This window comes from Syngnathus floridae, chromosome 5 (assembly GCF_059516105.1).
Source record: "Syngnathus floridae isolate MCC-2025c chromosome 5, RoL_Sflo_1.0, whole genome shotgun sequence".
In the NCBI taxonomy this organism is placed as follows: Eukaryota; Metazoa; Chordata; class Actinopteri; order Syngnathiformes; family Syngnathidae; genus Syngnathus; species Syngnathus floridae.
The window spans coordinates 11,608,068-11,624,644 of NC_142417.1; the positions used below are offsets into that span (position 1 = coordinate 11,608,068).

The 16,577-nt window shown below is 38.4% G+C and overlaps 1 protein-coding gene across 1 annotated transcript in view; it reads right to left on the minus strand.

Moving 5' to 3' along the window:
- The window catches only part of rimbp2b (RIMS binding protein 2b), a 57,792-nt gene extending 41,859 nt beyond the window's left edge, over nt 1-15,933 (minus strand). The window contains exon 1 of the mRNA XM_088376645.1: nt 15,899-15,933. The gene's annotated coding sequence lies outside the window, so the exon portion shown is untranslated. The remainder of the gene's footprint in view (nt 1-15,898) is intronic.
- Between the last annotated feature and the right edge of the window lie 644 nt (nt 15,934-16,577).

Genomic DNA, 16,577 nt, shown 5'->3' on the forward strand with positions numbered 1-16,577 from the left:
ACATGATATTGCCACATGGGCTCAAGAAGACTTCCGAAAATTATTCTCACTTTGTCAGTTAACGCAGTTCGTTTTTATAGCTACCAATGCAAGTTGGAACTAAAGCTAAAGCCACAAACGCCGCTAGCTTCCCTCGACCTGACCTCATCTGAGATGGATGAAGTGGAAAAGTGCTGTGGTCTAACAAGTCCAACTTTCAAAATGTTTTTGCGAAATCATGCACGTCGTGTTCTCTGAGCCAATGAGAAAAAGATCAATAGCTCAAAATCCAAACGGCAGCATCTGTGATGGTATGAGAGTGTATCAGTGCCCATGGCATGGGTAACTTGCACATCTGTTCATTCATGTGGAAGGTAGAAACAGGTTTTGCAACAACATATACAGCAAGCCAAGCAATTATTTTTTTTCAGGGAAGTCCCTGCAAGGCAATGCCAACCAACAATCTACATTCCTTCATAGAGAAAGAGTGTGAATTTTGACTGGCCCACCGGCATCCAGACTCCCACTGAAAATGTGTGACGCAGTATGAAGCAAAAACAAATATGACACAAACACCTGATTGTTGAGCAAGTGAAGTTGTACATCAAGCAAGGATGGCCAAACCTTCAATAATTACTGTTCTTACTTCCCCACCTTTAGCGAGTGTTGCTGAAAGGTGAGGTGATGTAACACAGTGGTAAACATGCCCAGCTTTTTTTTTGCAATACGTCACAGGCATCAAATTCAAAATGAGTAAAAATTTGCAGGAAAAAAACAATTAAGTTGATCATTTTGAACGTTAAATATATTGTCTTTGTAGTGTATTATTTGTTTTTGTGTAATTATTATGTATAATTGAATGTAGTGGTTGGAAAGGGAGGAACAGAACACTGTATTTATGATTTACACTTTATTTGAATTTAGCTTTGGAGGTGTACAAAAATGATCCAAAGAGTCAACACAATCCCACACCTTTGGAACTTTACTGGAGTAAGTGTGACAGGAGTTGTGATTTCACATGCAAGAGGATCCGTGTTTACAGGAAGTGGGTTGTTCGTCTGGAGTGATAGAATACAGAATTATCATATAAACAGTGTGAGGCAGAAAGCTGCTGCTTCATGAATGTCAATATATCCTCGCTTTTTCTCATCCGGGGATCCGGTCAACGAATCACTTCAATACTAAGATTACGCCTAGACAATTTGTCCCTCCAAATTCTGAAATGATGGCGAGACCCTTAACAACATGAATGAGAAATCTGGCACTATAACGCCAACGTCAGAAATCCCTCACTAAGGCATAGGGCTCCTTAGTAATTGTTAACTCGCTGTTTTTGGGGGGTTTGGGAGGCTCCATGTTTCTTCTTGACTGAGGCCCAAGGGGGACTAAAAATGCCCCTGCCTGCCAACACCTCTGCAGTGCAAATAGACATTTTGGAGTCTGAGTCCTAGATCAAGTGGCAACCCTCCACATGGGTGACAGCAGCGTGGCATTCTTCCACATTGGAAAATGTAAACAGCAGCTGTCCTCTTATCAAAGGTGCAACAGCAACATGAGAGGCTTCAAAGGAGAAGAGAGACAAGTGAGGAGGGGAAAATCACCAGAGGTTTAGAGTCTTTCAATTAAGAAGGAATCCTTTATCCCCGTACTTGAGATGAAGATCAAATGGTGTGTTTCATTCTTTTACATGCTCTCAGGGAAGGTGAGGATGCTGCACACAAGTATCCTGAGCATCTCAGTGTCTTGCTCAATAGGTCAATAAAGCACCAAATACAATAGATAAGAATAGAATACACACAAACAAAAATAAATTTACAAGCGATATTATTGCATCAGAGACACAATGATGGTTTACTGTAAAGTGTCTTGACATATATTGTTATCAACCAACCATTTTCTATAGCGCTCATCCTCGTTAGGGTCATAGATGTGCTGGAGTCTATGTTAGCCGACTTTGGGCGAGAAAAAAATCATTTATGACCTAGAAAGTTCCGAGACAGACATGTTTTGGAACGGATTACACAAAAAAAAAAGTGTGAAGTATCATTTTGCAATTTCATGTGGAAGGTCATTGTTCTCCGATTAAGAGATTACCTTCTAGTTCAAATATGGTCAAGGTCATAAAATAATATTTAAGTAGTTTTTGGGCAGTGACTTATCTCGCAATCTCGTACTTTTGCATCATAATGAAAAACTGAATAAATAGCCAGCTTGATTCCAGTCAAATGATGCACAGTGCAAGTCAAGTATTTTGATGTGAAATAACTTTTTTCGATTTCTTATTTTGTTTGCTGCAGAAATGAATGTTATCAACTGCACAAATACTGTGTACTTAAATATTATACAGTACCAATTTTGCAAACCATTATAGAGTCCCTACATTTCATTTGTGGATGGCTGTTTGCTGCTTATTTTTTTTAAATTGTTGAATGTGTTATTGAGTTTCTGTACACAAAACCTAGCATACAGCGGCCTTTTTTAAACGTGCACACAATAGAAAAAATTTAAAAAATCCAACATACCCTAAAAACTGATTAAAACTAGCTCTATTTGAAAAACTTTCTTTTTTTTTTCCGAGCGGGGATACTATGGCGAATATTTTCCTGCAGTACCCAAGGAAAAAGGTTGCCTAACAAAAAATAGAATGGCGCAATCGCTGCTGCGAAGGTTTGATCATCAATTCGCAATGCGCATTTTGGTCACATTGTAGTACAAGCTGATAGATATGCAAGGTAACCATGTCAGATGATGAATGCTTCTCATTGAACACAGTTGGAGGTCATACAAAAATACTGTGAACAAATGCCTTACTATCTTACTACGTATATCCTATTACAGATAAAACCAAGAAAGCAAGCTCCTTCATGTATTCACTATCGACAAGAAATGCCAAGCTAATGGACTGTTAGCTCGTGTACAAAATGTCAAATTATTAAATAACAAATAAATAATAAGTGGTTAAATAAAGATTTTCTGTACAAAATAGAAATTCACGTGAAACTACTTGTCACACATATCAGCCAATATTATTAATTTGCAGCACCTTTAAAACTCTTTGGAACCTGACGAAAATACAAGAGCATCTAATACAATCTTTTATTCACAGTGGAGCGCTGCTGACAACTAAGGGCAGATCATCCTCTTTTCTTGCGCTGGCCTCCGCTGACCTGCCTTCACACTCCAGCACACAGAGAGCACGCCAACAGCAACACATGCATGCATTTACTGACTGCTTAAAACATGTCTGCAGCAATTTGGTATGCGTACAAATCACAGCACTACGCTTCCTGCTTTAAAAAGATATGAAAAGGGGATCAGGGCAAAACAGAATAAGATGAAAAAGGGGGGAGGGGAGACGAGCGGGAGAGTGATTGGTAACTGGCTGCCATTCTGGCCCGGTGGCCCTGTAGCTGATGCACAGCGTTGCGTAATGGCGCTGCATGCATTCAGTAAGAAGTAATGCAAACGGGGCTTAAGCACATGTAGCTGAAGGGAGCACTCAGACCTTGTGGGGAAGCAAATTTATTTCTATGCGCACATGCATACACGGGATGACGCAGCCATGTTTTGACACAGTGTGCTAAAAATAGCTGCTTCTTAAAACAAGAGGGGGAAAAAACAGAATGCCAGTCAAATCCAGACTGGCACGAGGCAGCAAGATCAAGCATCTCTTGGTAGAAAGCCCAGCGATAATACAAAAATCCACCATTCGAAATCGAAATTACACACCTGGCATGTGTGTGTACCTCGCTTCAAATTCCTCGCAGCTGCAACCCCCCCCCCCACACACACACACACACACACACACACATATAATAAATTAAAGCAATTAAGAATCTGGATGAACAATTTTGCAGATCTGTTATGTAATTCTTGGCCTGTGGGGTCGTGTGATGGGAGATGGCGGCAGACAGGCCTGTTGTGTTTGCTGCTACACATACTACATGGCCATTAATCACGCTCAGGCTCTTTGCTCTTTTTCTATTTCCAGAGATGCAAAAGCCTGACGGCAGCCAACCTACGGCACTGCAGCGGCATGTGCAGGCCGGACTTCGGCTTCACTGAAAATGTCACACAATGTTAGCTCGCTGAATGGAGAGCAGCCTGCAGAGACAGAATCAAGAAATCCTATAAATGGCACCAAATTATTGAAGGGTGTGATCTTGATTAAATATGTATTAATTTGATGCATTCCAGCTAAATGAATGAATGAATGAATGAATGAATGAATGAATGAATGAATGAATGAATGAATGAATGAATGAATGACCTCAAATTATGAAAGCTCACACACCAAAGAGCCACCTTACTGCAAGGGAAAATTGAATGCAAAAAAATACACTTGAGGACTTAGCAATATAAAAAAAAAAAAAAAAATCGATCCCAATATAGATTTGTAATTTTGGAAATATTGATGAGTACCTTTATAACCAAGCACAAAGGCTCAGACAGAAGAGGTGGAGTCAGTGACATAAACAGATATGACTTTGGGAGCAACAAAAAATAATTCATCTCTTCCCCTCACTCTTCCTCCCTCCTCTGTGCAAAAGGAGTTTTCTGCAGGGTGTGCTGGAGTGTGAGTCATCAGCAGTGCACACAGAGAAAAAAGATAGTCATTCTTTAAGTGGGGGGCTTATGGTAGCCATGAAGCACAAAAATATTATACACCCTAACTTTAAACTATCATTATGCTTCAATTCCAACACAGATGAGAAAAAAGCAACACAAGGACACATCACTGGTTTAAATATATGCAGTCAAGTGTTATGTAACAGTCAGCACAACTGCTCCAAGCATAACATATGAATGTGACATCAGGAAAGACTGTGTAGGACCAATGTGTTATATTTGAATAATAATCTGCTCATCTTTCTGCAATGTTAGCTACTTAATACATTAAACCACACCAAACGACCACAAGTTGGGAAAATTAAGTAAATGCAAATTACAAAGACACTGGTGACAATACAACTTAACTTAATAATTAATTAACGTAAATCATTGCAGAATATTCACAGCTAAATGTGTCAGCTAATTGTGTTAATTTCATTGGTAAATAAATATTTCCATCATTTTAACTGCCTTGCGTGATAAGCGTATCAACAAATGGTTCTTTTTAGATCAGAGCTTGACACACTGCGGTCTATAATGTCAGCTTTAGACTGTATCGAATTGGGATGATGTGCACCCTATTTTATTTAAATAACTGAGGTTATCGCAATCTTGCCTTTACATCACCATAGTGGAAACAAGTCAGATAGGAATACCAAAACTTTATTTTATTGATTGGTGGAAACATGACTGTGGAACCAGTCCTTAGGTGGGTAACCCCGCTTTATGCTGCAATTTGTGCTCATTAGCTAATCAGCTATTGCATAGTTGGACTTCCATAGATACAGAATGGTCGTTGAGGAAAATCTGCCAATTTAAAGGCAGAAAATTGTGCGTTCTTGCATGTGTAAACACAACACAGAAACACAGATTTTAATGTCACGAATGCCCCCAGGTTGATGAACGTTAGGATACTGACATATTAGCCACTGCAGATTGACATCCCTGCTCCTTATACTGTGCAGTTTTCACTCAGCATAAGCCAGCCACTTCCCGCCATGACACTCGTCACGCACATCACACACACCAGCCTGTTCCTGTTGCAAATTTCTAAACTGCTTTATTATCATCAATACACTATCCATGCATCATTTGAATGCTCAAAGTTTTTTGAGCTCCGCTGTTGTTTTGTTTTTCTAGCAGTGTTCTACTTCCAACTCTAACACCAGAAATGTTCAATTCAAATGAATGATGCCTGTTTCAAGAAAGGCTTACACATAAACTAAAGAGGAAACAAAACATAGCTTACAAAAAGTTTGCTGTTTAGATAAGCAGGAATCATTACATGTTTCAATAAAATAACTGACTAACCCAAGCATTATCATAATATTCCAAAGGCTATTTTGTTTTTACCTTCTCCCACACAGAGACGGTGCAAGACTGAATGACAAGTTCCCTCATATCCACACAACTACAACGGGCAGGTCTTGAGAGGTTTGTCCTGGCGGGCATCAATGTGGCCACATATAGACGAGTGTCATAGACCACACTAACTGTGTGCAACTCGATACCCAAGACCGGCTCAAGTCCATGACGCAACGCGCCTCATGATTAAATTACTGCACACAAAGCGCTACTCTCCCAATAAAACACCATTAAAGACTGCAGCTGATATGCAGCATGGAACGTAAATGAATATGAACTCAAGGCCGGCGTAACATCCCATAAACAGGACAGTGTTTGCAATAGTAGCAAGAAAATGTAAAATAGTTTTCTTTTGTTCTTGTTTGTTTTAACAAAATCTGAAAAAAAACAAAAACGATTTTGGTAAGGAAATAAAAGAAAAATGAAAATGGATTTTTACAACAATGAAAACTAAAAGTACATTTTATATCTACAAAACAAAGGAAAATATAATTATAGTGAAAATGTGCTTTGTTTTTATTGATTCAGGCATCCACACCAATTAACTTAATTTTAATACATGATGAGCCTTTGACATTGATTTTAAATGTATTTCTGTATTACAGGACAGCCAATAGTCATCGTCTCTGAAAATAAAACAAACTTTTTTTCCCCACAGTAAAATACGCTAAGGAAAAGAAAAAAGGTGGTATGCTGTTGTTGCCCAGTGATTTTGCTAGCATTGGCACATTCATGACTTTGATATAGAGGGGATTCTGAGGTGGCACTAATTTCACAAGCTTAAAATAGCTGAGCTTATTTAAAAATAGTGAAGCGGAGCGATGCGATCTAAGTAAATGACCCAGAAAGAAAAGCTTTCCCTGGTGAACTCCATAGAAACCTCAGAAGTGAGAATCATCCCACGTCTCACATCACATAAGTAGCAAGTCACAAGAGAGTAAAATGAAAAGGTAACAATGAGCTCTCAAGAAGAAGAAAAAAAAAAAAACACTGAACAAAACGTGAAGAGAAAGCAACCTTTGGAGCAATTGCATCCCATATGTACGCCACATATGAGTGGTCAGCTTATCAGTCAGCTCCTCTGCCTCCATGAGAATCGCTGTCAGCCAGCATTGGCCTTTAATTCCAGCCAGGCAGCAATCTAATTAAGGTTACTCCACTGAGCACAAACACTTTCTGATTTACAGGACATAGCTTTGAAAACAAAGCTGGTGACTTGGTCAAATCATTTTGTGAAATTTATGGAATGAAACAAAAGATGTTCTGTTTTAAGGTTTCATGGAAAATGCTGTGGTTCAAGTGAGGGAAAAACTGGCAAGCGTTGAAGCGACTATCCACCTTGTTTTGTTGCCCTAAAAGGTGTGCTGTTCCTGTTAACTATAATTAGAATTAAGACGATCTGGAGCTTTATTGATCGAATTGAAGGGTATCATTAGGCCTCAGTAGATGAATTGTTGTACCCCTGTCCATGAATGGTTTTTTTTTTTTTTTTTTGTGGTAGTAGTGGATGGAGCATTTTAGGACTATAGTCAGTCTATTTATTTAAATACCTACTTAAATAAACGGTCACCATAATAAAACCTTTATTAACCACACACATATATTAAGAAGTATATTAACATTTTTAACAATCATACAAGAAAAAAAAATAAACACAGGGATAAGATAATGCTTTAATGCTCACTGAATGAACTCTTGTGACATATGCCATGATGTCACGTATTTTGTGGCCCGTTTTCCCCTAAAATATTTCCCAAATTCAATTGTCCAAATGTGTTTCATTTGAGTTTCCACGTAATGTACATTTTGTAATCACCTCTGTAAAATGATCTTAGCGCTAGACTACTAGTGACAGGCATCATAATTGACTTTCATTACATCACAAAACACACGCACTGAATAATTCTCTCCCCCCCACCGTCCCACCCCCCTACCCCACCCCCATCAAGTAACATTTCAATAAATCTGTCACATCATCTCCATCAGGGGATAAGCGCACAGACACAGAATTTATATATACGCAGAGTCCGATTAGTCTAGCTCCAGGACAGAGCGTATCAGTTTTTATATTTATGCACCGACTGTGTCCATAAATACCAACGCCCAGTCCAAAAATCAATGTCTACCAGCTCCAATATTTTCATCTTCCCCATGAAGGTCACATTAATCCAGAGGTACCTATCTACACACACACGCACACACACACGCACACATACAAATCAGTCACCAGTCAACACCGTCACAATCCAGGTTGCCGTGACCCTCTGTTAGTTGGACTAATTTAAGTGTCACATAATCTGTATCAGAGTGTAAAAATAATGACAGCTCACCCGACATAAAGGGATTATAGAAACTATCACGGGCCAAGAACAAGCTGGATTTTCAGGGTCTGGCTCTGTGCAGAGTCACGTACATTATAGATGAAGCAGTGGAGAAGGGGAGTGTTCAGCAAAGCACTATCAGTTACCAGAAGACCAATCTAAATCCCCCACATCATGATCAACCTACAGCGAAATATCAGTGCTGCGGGGGCGAAACGGTAACAAGCTCAGCCTTTACTCCACCTGCATGCTGCTCCAAATTTGGACAAACCAGAATACATTGTAAACTGGAAAACTAAAAAACAGTCGTAGTGTTTCTCATAACACCATATGATTTTGGCACTTTGCTAACAGGCTTATGAAAGTCAGATGAACACTTTACAATCTTGTTAAAACCGGTTACATTATTAAAAGGGCACGTTCATTGTGTGAGGCGGCAGAGACCGCCTGTAGCAGATTGAAATGTTAATAAGCTCAATGCACTGGCTGCAGATTGAGAAACTTGGCAAAGATTTAGCTCTGAAATCCTGCATATGGGCACAAGATGATTTAGTTCCATTGTATCGCGCATGCTTTCAAGCTGGTCAAAAGACATGAGCTTCTGCCAACCTGTGGTAAACCCATTACGCCGTCTAAGAACTATTTTGATTGTAGTGCCTCTGAGTCAGGCATATAATGCTTTACAGTAAACCCGTTCATCGGAGAGGAGACTATTCGTTCTAGAATCCACTGTAGTAATTCTGCAATAGGGAGACCCTTAAAAAAAATAATACCCCTATCGCTTGCTTTAAATTCATTGAAACTTATTAAGGTACACTTTTTACTCACATCATAAGTGAAAATGTATCTTTTTTACTTTTTAATTATTCTTGTCAAAGTATTTTTCATTCAAACGGTCAATTGTATCTACTTTGATTTATTTACCATATTTTCCGCACTATAAGGCGCACCGGATTATAAGACGCAACTTCAATGAATGGCCCATTTTAAAACTTTCATATATAAAGTGCACTGGATTATAAGGCGCATAAAATAAATAACTCAACGTTGCTCAAACGTTATTGCAATCACAATATAGTAACACTTGAAATAGTGAAAACAATAACAATATATCAATAACTCAACGTTGCTCAAACGTTAATATCACACATTACACAAAATAAACACGTAAAGCTTACTTTAATAAATTACTTCTCATCCACGAATCCATATTGGTCCATATATAAGACGCACCATATTATAAGGCGCACTGTCGGCTTTTGATAAAATTGGAGATTTTTAGGTGCGCCTTATGATGCGGAAAATACGGTAAGTGTCAAACTGCTAGGTGTAACTCTAACGTATAGGCTGAAATTTCAACTAGAAGTTGTTCGTTTAGATTAGTTCCACCTCTGTGCTAAGTTGCTTTGACCTCTGATTCTATGATGTCAAAGTTCGACAAAAGAGGCAGTATCAGCCCTATTGTAAGCCACTCGGCAGCTTCAGTCAGCTGAGTCCCAGAGGGAGGGTTTTCTTCTGTCCTTGAGGCGAACATTGTTCATGGTTTTAATTCCCTGCCACTCCTCTCTGGGATTTCTAGTTGGCAGGGTGGCCTTGTTTTTTTTTTTGTTTTTTTTATAGCTAAACATGTCACGTCGCATTGAACTATTCATCTGTCTCCAATTGTCCCTTCAAGGTGCTTTGCTCGGATACCGTCATTATCTTCATTTTTCTCAGCAAACCTTCCAATTTTGTTGGACACTAACGGCTTGTTATTGTGGATTTTTTTTTTTGTGTGTGTTTTGTTGGAAGTACTGTGGAACCAGAGGTCAACCATAACCATAACCATACACAAGCTGCTGGTCAACCAGATTTCACAGAAAGAAATAATGGACATAAAATGAAGAAGAATTGTTTAAAAACTGTCATCCTCATAAACCTTTATAAACTATAAAGCCATTTAAAAGAATAGTTCAACCATCTTAATGGTCATACAAGTGTAAAAAGAATTCAATGAGTGAAAACACACTAAATAATAAAGATGTAGGAATCTACTTTGGTGACCAACATAACCATGTAGCCATGTAAATCTGCACAGAGCCAGGTGCCTATAATTTAGCAGATGAGTACGAGCCAACAAATCTCAAAGGGGGAGCTTTGTGGGAGTGAACACAGTCGACTTCAATCATGTCCAAACGAAATGGCTCCTCTTATTCCCTTTAAAGGCGGTGCACTTGTCGTGCACTGACAGTCGTGACACATGGCGGAGCACAGACAACCACATTTTTCCCAAGAAAAAAAAAAGACTTGCTCATGAGGAAGGTACGTTTATATTGCAAGCACCTCTATGGGCTGATGTTGTAAAGCTGATTTGGGAGGAGATAAAAAAAATGTCTGTGCTGTGCAATGGATACTTGGAGACAAGACCCCAGCCCCAATTATTTGAGTGCATGATTCAGAGGGTTTGATGTCCGTTCTTCACATATTTATGATGGAAATACTGTCACGAAACAAGAGGGTGACACGAAACAATAACAAGAGAATAACAAACCAAGGTAAATAGGTGGAGCACAATGAGAGCTCGATGCGAGAAGGACTACTAAGGAAAACAATACTGGAGGGCAAAATATCTAAACGGAAGACTCAATAATGGAACAAAAATACTAGGTAGGAGACAAACACAAGAACACGCAATCTAATCTACACAAGACTAGGAACCAACTATGAAAAGAAAAGACAGAATTACTTAGATGGAATGGCAACTAGGCAAAACGTAGCTACCAAGCATATAAGATCACTGCCAACGGCAATAAGTAAACAACTGCGATGTCAAAAAACTGTCATGCAAGGATAAAACAACGTAACCACTGTTTATTGTAAATCATTTTTTAAGTAATTAAATAGCACAAGTGACTATTTTCCTATACATACCGTATTTTCTGCACTATAAGACGCACCGAATTATAAGGCGCACCTTCAATGAATGGCCCATTTTAAAACTTTGTCCATATATAAGTCCATATATTTGGACGCGTCTGCTGTAGTGGCTCAATATTGGTCCATATATAAGGCGCACCGGATTATAAAGCGCACTGATTGCTTTTGAGAAAATTAGAGGTTTTTAGGTGCGCCTTGTAGTGCGGAAAATACGGTACTTGAAATGTTCATGTGCAAAGAGAATTTGTGTGCTTCCGGCATCGGATGAAATATGGATGAAATAGAACAACAAAATGTCGAGCAAGAGGTTGAAGCAGCCATGCAATGTCTTTAATATGACAAGTCTCTGGTTGAATTTTACTGTTGTATAGCAAATATTAAAAATCTCCTGAAAATAAATATAACGATTATGTTATGGTTTTTCTTTGTACCGTATAGCCTATTGATGAAGTATTAGGCAATTTCCCGCCTGCAGGCGAAGTTGGGATGTGACCAAGCATGGATTGGGTCATCAAAACAAAAAAACAAACAAACAAACAAACCAACCGACAAACCAACAAACAAAAAGACAACTGAGTGAATCATGTGCAGAGTCCCTGTGTCAATCAGCAGCATTGAGCGTCAACAAAGAGGGATAATTTAATTTGCGGATTGGTGGATGCCTGTAATGTGGGCGCCACGCGAATTTAATTTCATTACAAGTGATGTAAACATGAGATTGTCCCCCCCAGCACAGGAGGACCTTCCACATCAATAGATGTACACTAGAAAGTACAAATGTAAAAATCACAGGATTTGGCTCAACTGCTCCATAACAGCACACATATTGATAATGTAAATTTAATAAACCATTAATGAATGAAACAGAATAGCTGCACATTGTGGAACAGCTGTTCATTGTAAGTAAACCGCTGCTGTACAGTAAAAAAAAAAAAAAAAGAGATAGATAACAAACCCTTGCATGATATTCCCATTTATGTCTCTGAATATTAATAAACTGGAATAAATTATTAATCTGGGCAATTATGGTAGAGTGCAAAAGAAGATGTGAAATCAAGTTAACTTAAGTTGTGTTTGTTCAGAGGAACATTTAAACCCTGACAGTGTCTAGACGCTATTTAGCCTGAGAATGACAGCTTTTCCCTTTCTGGCTGGTTCATATTTATGATCGTCACTAAAATGTGTCTCTGTGTGATGATTCACAACACCAGCAAACTAAATGTGGTCTAACTGAACCCGCAGGCTCGACCGTGCGACCTGCTCTCTCACATGAATAGGTATGAGGGTAAAAGTTAACCAGGGAGGAATTGTTCACATCCCTCATTTTTCGTCCCCTTTTGACATCATGGCTGCTGCCAGTGACATGTTAAGAGGCCGAGCGGTAATTGGCACTTTCTTAGTGATAGTGTGAGTAGAGACAAGCAGAGGAGATGATAAGAACTGGAATACCAATAATCATCATCATCACATTTGTGTCATACTATTGTCGTAAATCATTTCATAAATTAATCAAATGAAAAAGATGCACTTTTAGTGTTTAGCAACACGGTGTACCTTCCAAAAGTTTTTTTTTTTTTCTTGAAAATGCTTTCTGTCAGGTTTTGGTGTGAAACAAGTCTTGGAAATAAAATTGCTCTGTCTTGAAAATGTCAAAAAGGTATTAATGATACAGTTCATCCTTGTTTCATCAATCTCCTACTTATTTCAAATGCCCTAGCACAACTAAAGGTATATTTATTTCGACCAATATATTTATGACAACCCTTTTTTTTGGTGGCTGTATATGCAAGTCAGAAATCATGTCACTAACCTCCGCTAACTAAATTGTAAAGTCAAAACAGGCAATTGATATTAAGCCATCAAATGGCAATAACAGTACACTCATTGTGTTGTATTCATAAATTAAAATGGTCACTCGATTTATGATTGATTAATGGGTACTTGAACTATTGCAATCCTTTTAATTCTTTTTTCTAAAACTTTGTGTAGTTAACAAAGGTTCACATTGAATGTAAAGCTTTCTCCACTAAGGTGATCCCAGAGGTCTACATATTTTACATAATAGATGACGTAGAATTAATGTAAAGGGTGGAGACAGCTGTGTAGGAGGAGACCTTTACAGTGTTGTCTCCATTTTGATGATTGCATCTCCATCATAGAACAACAGAGCTGCGGGCTAATGGTGCTTGCTGAAAAGCTTCATGCTCTGTCAGTTTTTCATTACCACTTCACTCAGTCGTCCAGTATGTAGGACCATGCAATATTGGTAATTACTAACAGTACCCCAGTTTTTCAGGGTCCATAATCATCTATTTTTCCACTTCAGGGAACTAATAACATCACCAGGCTTCAACCCATCCACCCCCTCTTCAATACTGCTTTCCCTGCTGGCTGAGGCGTGCACAAAACACCAGCATAACAGCGCAGCAAGACGCATAATGATATCAAAAACATTCTCAGCAATAGCAAAAAGTGCTACGGTATAACTTTGATTGGAAAAGAAAGTAAATCATTTCAAATGTTTTGCTAACACTCCTCAACCCTCCAGTTTTATTCAAAGGCTCAATCACTATGTGTATGGGTGGATGATTAAACAAGAGATTGTTTGTATATATGTGTGTACATACATACATATGTATATATATGTACATACACATACATATGTATGTATATATACTACATAATAACATTAGTAACATTATTATACACCGTAACATTATATTATTAATTCAGTGATTCTTTCAAGTATAAAAAGAGGGAGAATCGCTGATCTACTAGGTGAACGTAATAACTTTCGAGAGGTAAAGGAAAGGTTTACATATTACCGTTTAAACACTTCTTATTCTTAAGTTTTCTTTAGTTTTTGTCGACAATATTCTTATTTATTATTATTCTAGTTAATATCCTGCTTAGTATACACAATTTCACTTAATCTTTCATCAATCTCAAACAGACTAAAACTAAAACAATATAAATGACAATACATATGACTAAAACTAAATTACATTAAGTGGAAACACTTTGACGTAAAACTAAGTCCAAATTTGCTGATGCCCGTGATATGTATTAGTTGTACAGTATCTTACACTGCAAGGTAAACATCCAATCTGTCCCAGACAAATTGTTGACAAGCTAATCATCAAGTAGTTATTTAACAAGCAGGTGGGGAATTTATAAATAAAACTCACACAAACTCATATTTTTGCCAACAGTCACAGTGAGTTGTGCTAAGCTCACACCCATACAGGCCACAGCTGGTGCGATGCAAAAACTTTCAAATATCGAACATTGACACGTGTGAAAATCTTGCAGAAAATGTTTTTGCAAACCATAACTTGGGCTGAGAACCTAGGGAAGACATACATGAATAATGTGTGCGCCTTAGTGTTTAAAAATAAAATGTTTGCATGCCCACGTACATTTGTTTTTCATAATATTAGAGAACCATCATTATCATGTCCATACTTTAACCTCATGTACTCTATTTTCCACCCCATAAGGCGCTTTGGGTTGAAAGGCGCAGACTCAATTGAAGGGGCTCTTTTGTACTTAATCCACACTTAAGGTGTACCGCATTATAGGGCGCGTGCATGCCAAGACTTACGGTAAACAAAAGCAACAACAAAAAAACGTCATGGGAGCAAAACGGTATGTTCAGTTGCCACCATGTACTGCACTGTACTGTACTCACACAACTATTAATCAATATTCATACGCAAATCCATTCAAGTACTCATTTCCTCTACCCAAATTAAACAGTTGGGCGAGTGCACCGTTAAACATGACAAGCTTCTTCTTGTCATTGTCTCATCCTTGTCATGTTGCTCTTTGGCAATGATCCCGACTTTCCAAAAGCTAGAATTGTACCTCGTAAGTAGTCTCTTTGTCTATACAATTTTCAAGGGTCCTAATGCTGTTTGTTTTGCACAAACTGATCGTATTTATTTATCAATCACGGCGGAGGTACATTCTCTATGTATTACTTAAAGTTCTCTGATAGGTTTACCGCCCGGTCTATGAATTTTACGTACAACATACAATCATTGGGTCCATCTGGTCTACATATTACGTCTACATATCACATCCCTGTAATGGCAGCCACACAACAAAATATGTAGATTTTGGAATTTGGTCCAAGCGCATCTTATTAAAACTATCACCTTTGGATTTTGAGAAAATTAAAGGCTTTTAAGTGCACCTTATGGTGCAGAAAATACGATAATTACTTTGTTTCCGTTATAGTGACTCTGTTTTTGTCCCAAGAATGAGAAACACTTTCATATGATTCTAGCATGACAAGTACACAAACACACCAGCACACATATCCCAATTTGCAAGGATTACACTGGGGTCTAATCGATTCTCCTCATTCATATTGAAGCACAGATGTCAAGGAAACCCAAGAGAATTGCATGCAACCTGAAGAAAGCCTGATGAGGACAAGGACATGTTATTGAAATGCTGTTTAATACAGCAGCAAACCACCCGCCCTGCATATACTAGGAGACTGGTGACATTTATGGTGAGCATTTCAGGTCAGACCTGTGTAATAATCATGACCTTTAAACCGCATCTTGATGTGTCCATTTCTGAAAAGTATAGCAAAACAGTTTCTATTTTTGTTGAGTGAACATTTCCCCTCGGATTGACCCTTGCCCAGTCTAGCATCAACAAGCTTATAGCAACCTTTCATAAAGTGAGCTCACCAGTAAGCTCTGTTTTAGCCTCTGGCTGCTCAGCGTCTCAGGGTTGAGGCTCAGGGCCGCACTGCTGTTCTCTAGAAGACAAAGGTTGTCCAAACGCTGTCCACTGTGGAGCTGCAGTGGCACCACTTCATTTCTGAGCTAGACCAGGAGCGAGAGAGAAAAAAAAAGACAAAGTTGGAAAATCAATCAAGAGTTAATTTGTATTTTCTCAGGAATTACATTTCTATATTCTTAGGCTGGTTGTCACTGACAAGCTACAATACGATGGGCCTAAAATATATCCCCACCATGTTTGTTCTTGCTTAAATTCAAAACCTTCAAAAAGTTTTAAATTCAAAACCTTCATAAAGTTCACTGCTGCAGCAAAATTCCACTGATGAGAAAAATTGCCTTGCACTCAGATTTAGTTAAAGTGTATGCTGAGTAGTTGCTCAGCGCCAGCAGTGGGTCTTTGCGGACAAACACATCTGTCAGCCACACTCGTGCAAACAATCCTTCATTTATGTCTTCACGTTTTTGCCTTGAAAGAATGAAAGCAGTTCAAAGTTAACTTTTACAAAATGTCTATACTTAACACACAATGAGGAAAAAGCACAGTCAAATTTTTTTTGCTTGTTATCTGTGCATATCATAAGACATCAGTTAACTGAGATAATGGATGTCTTCCTTAACTCATGTT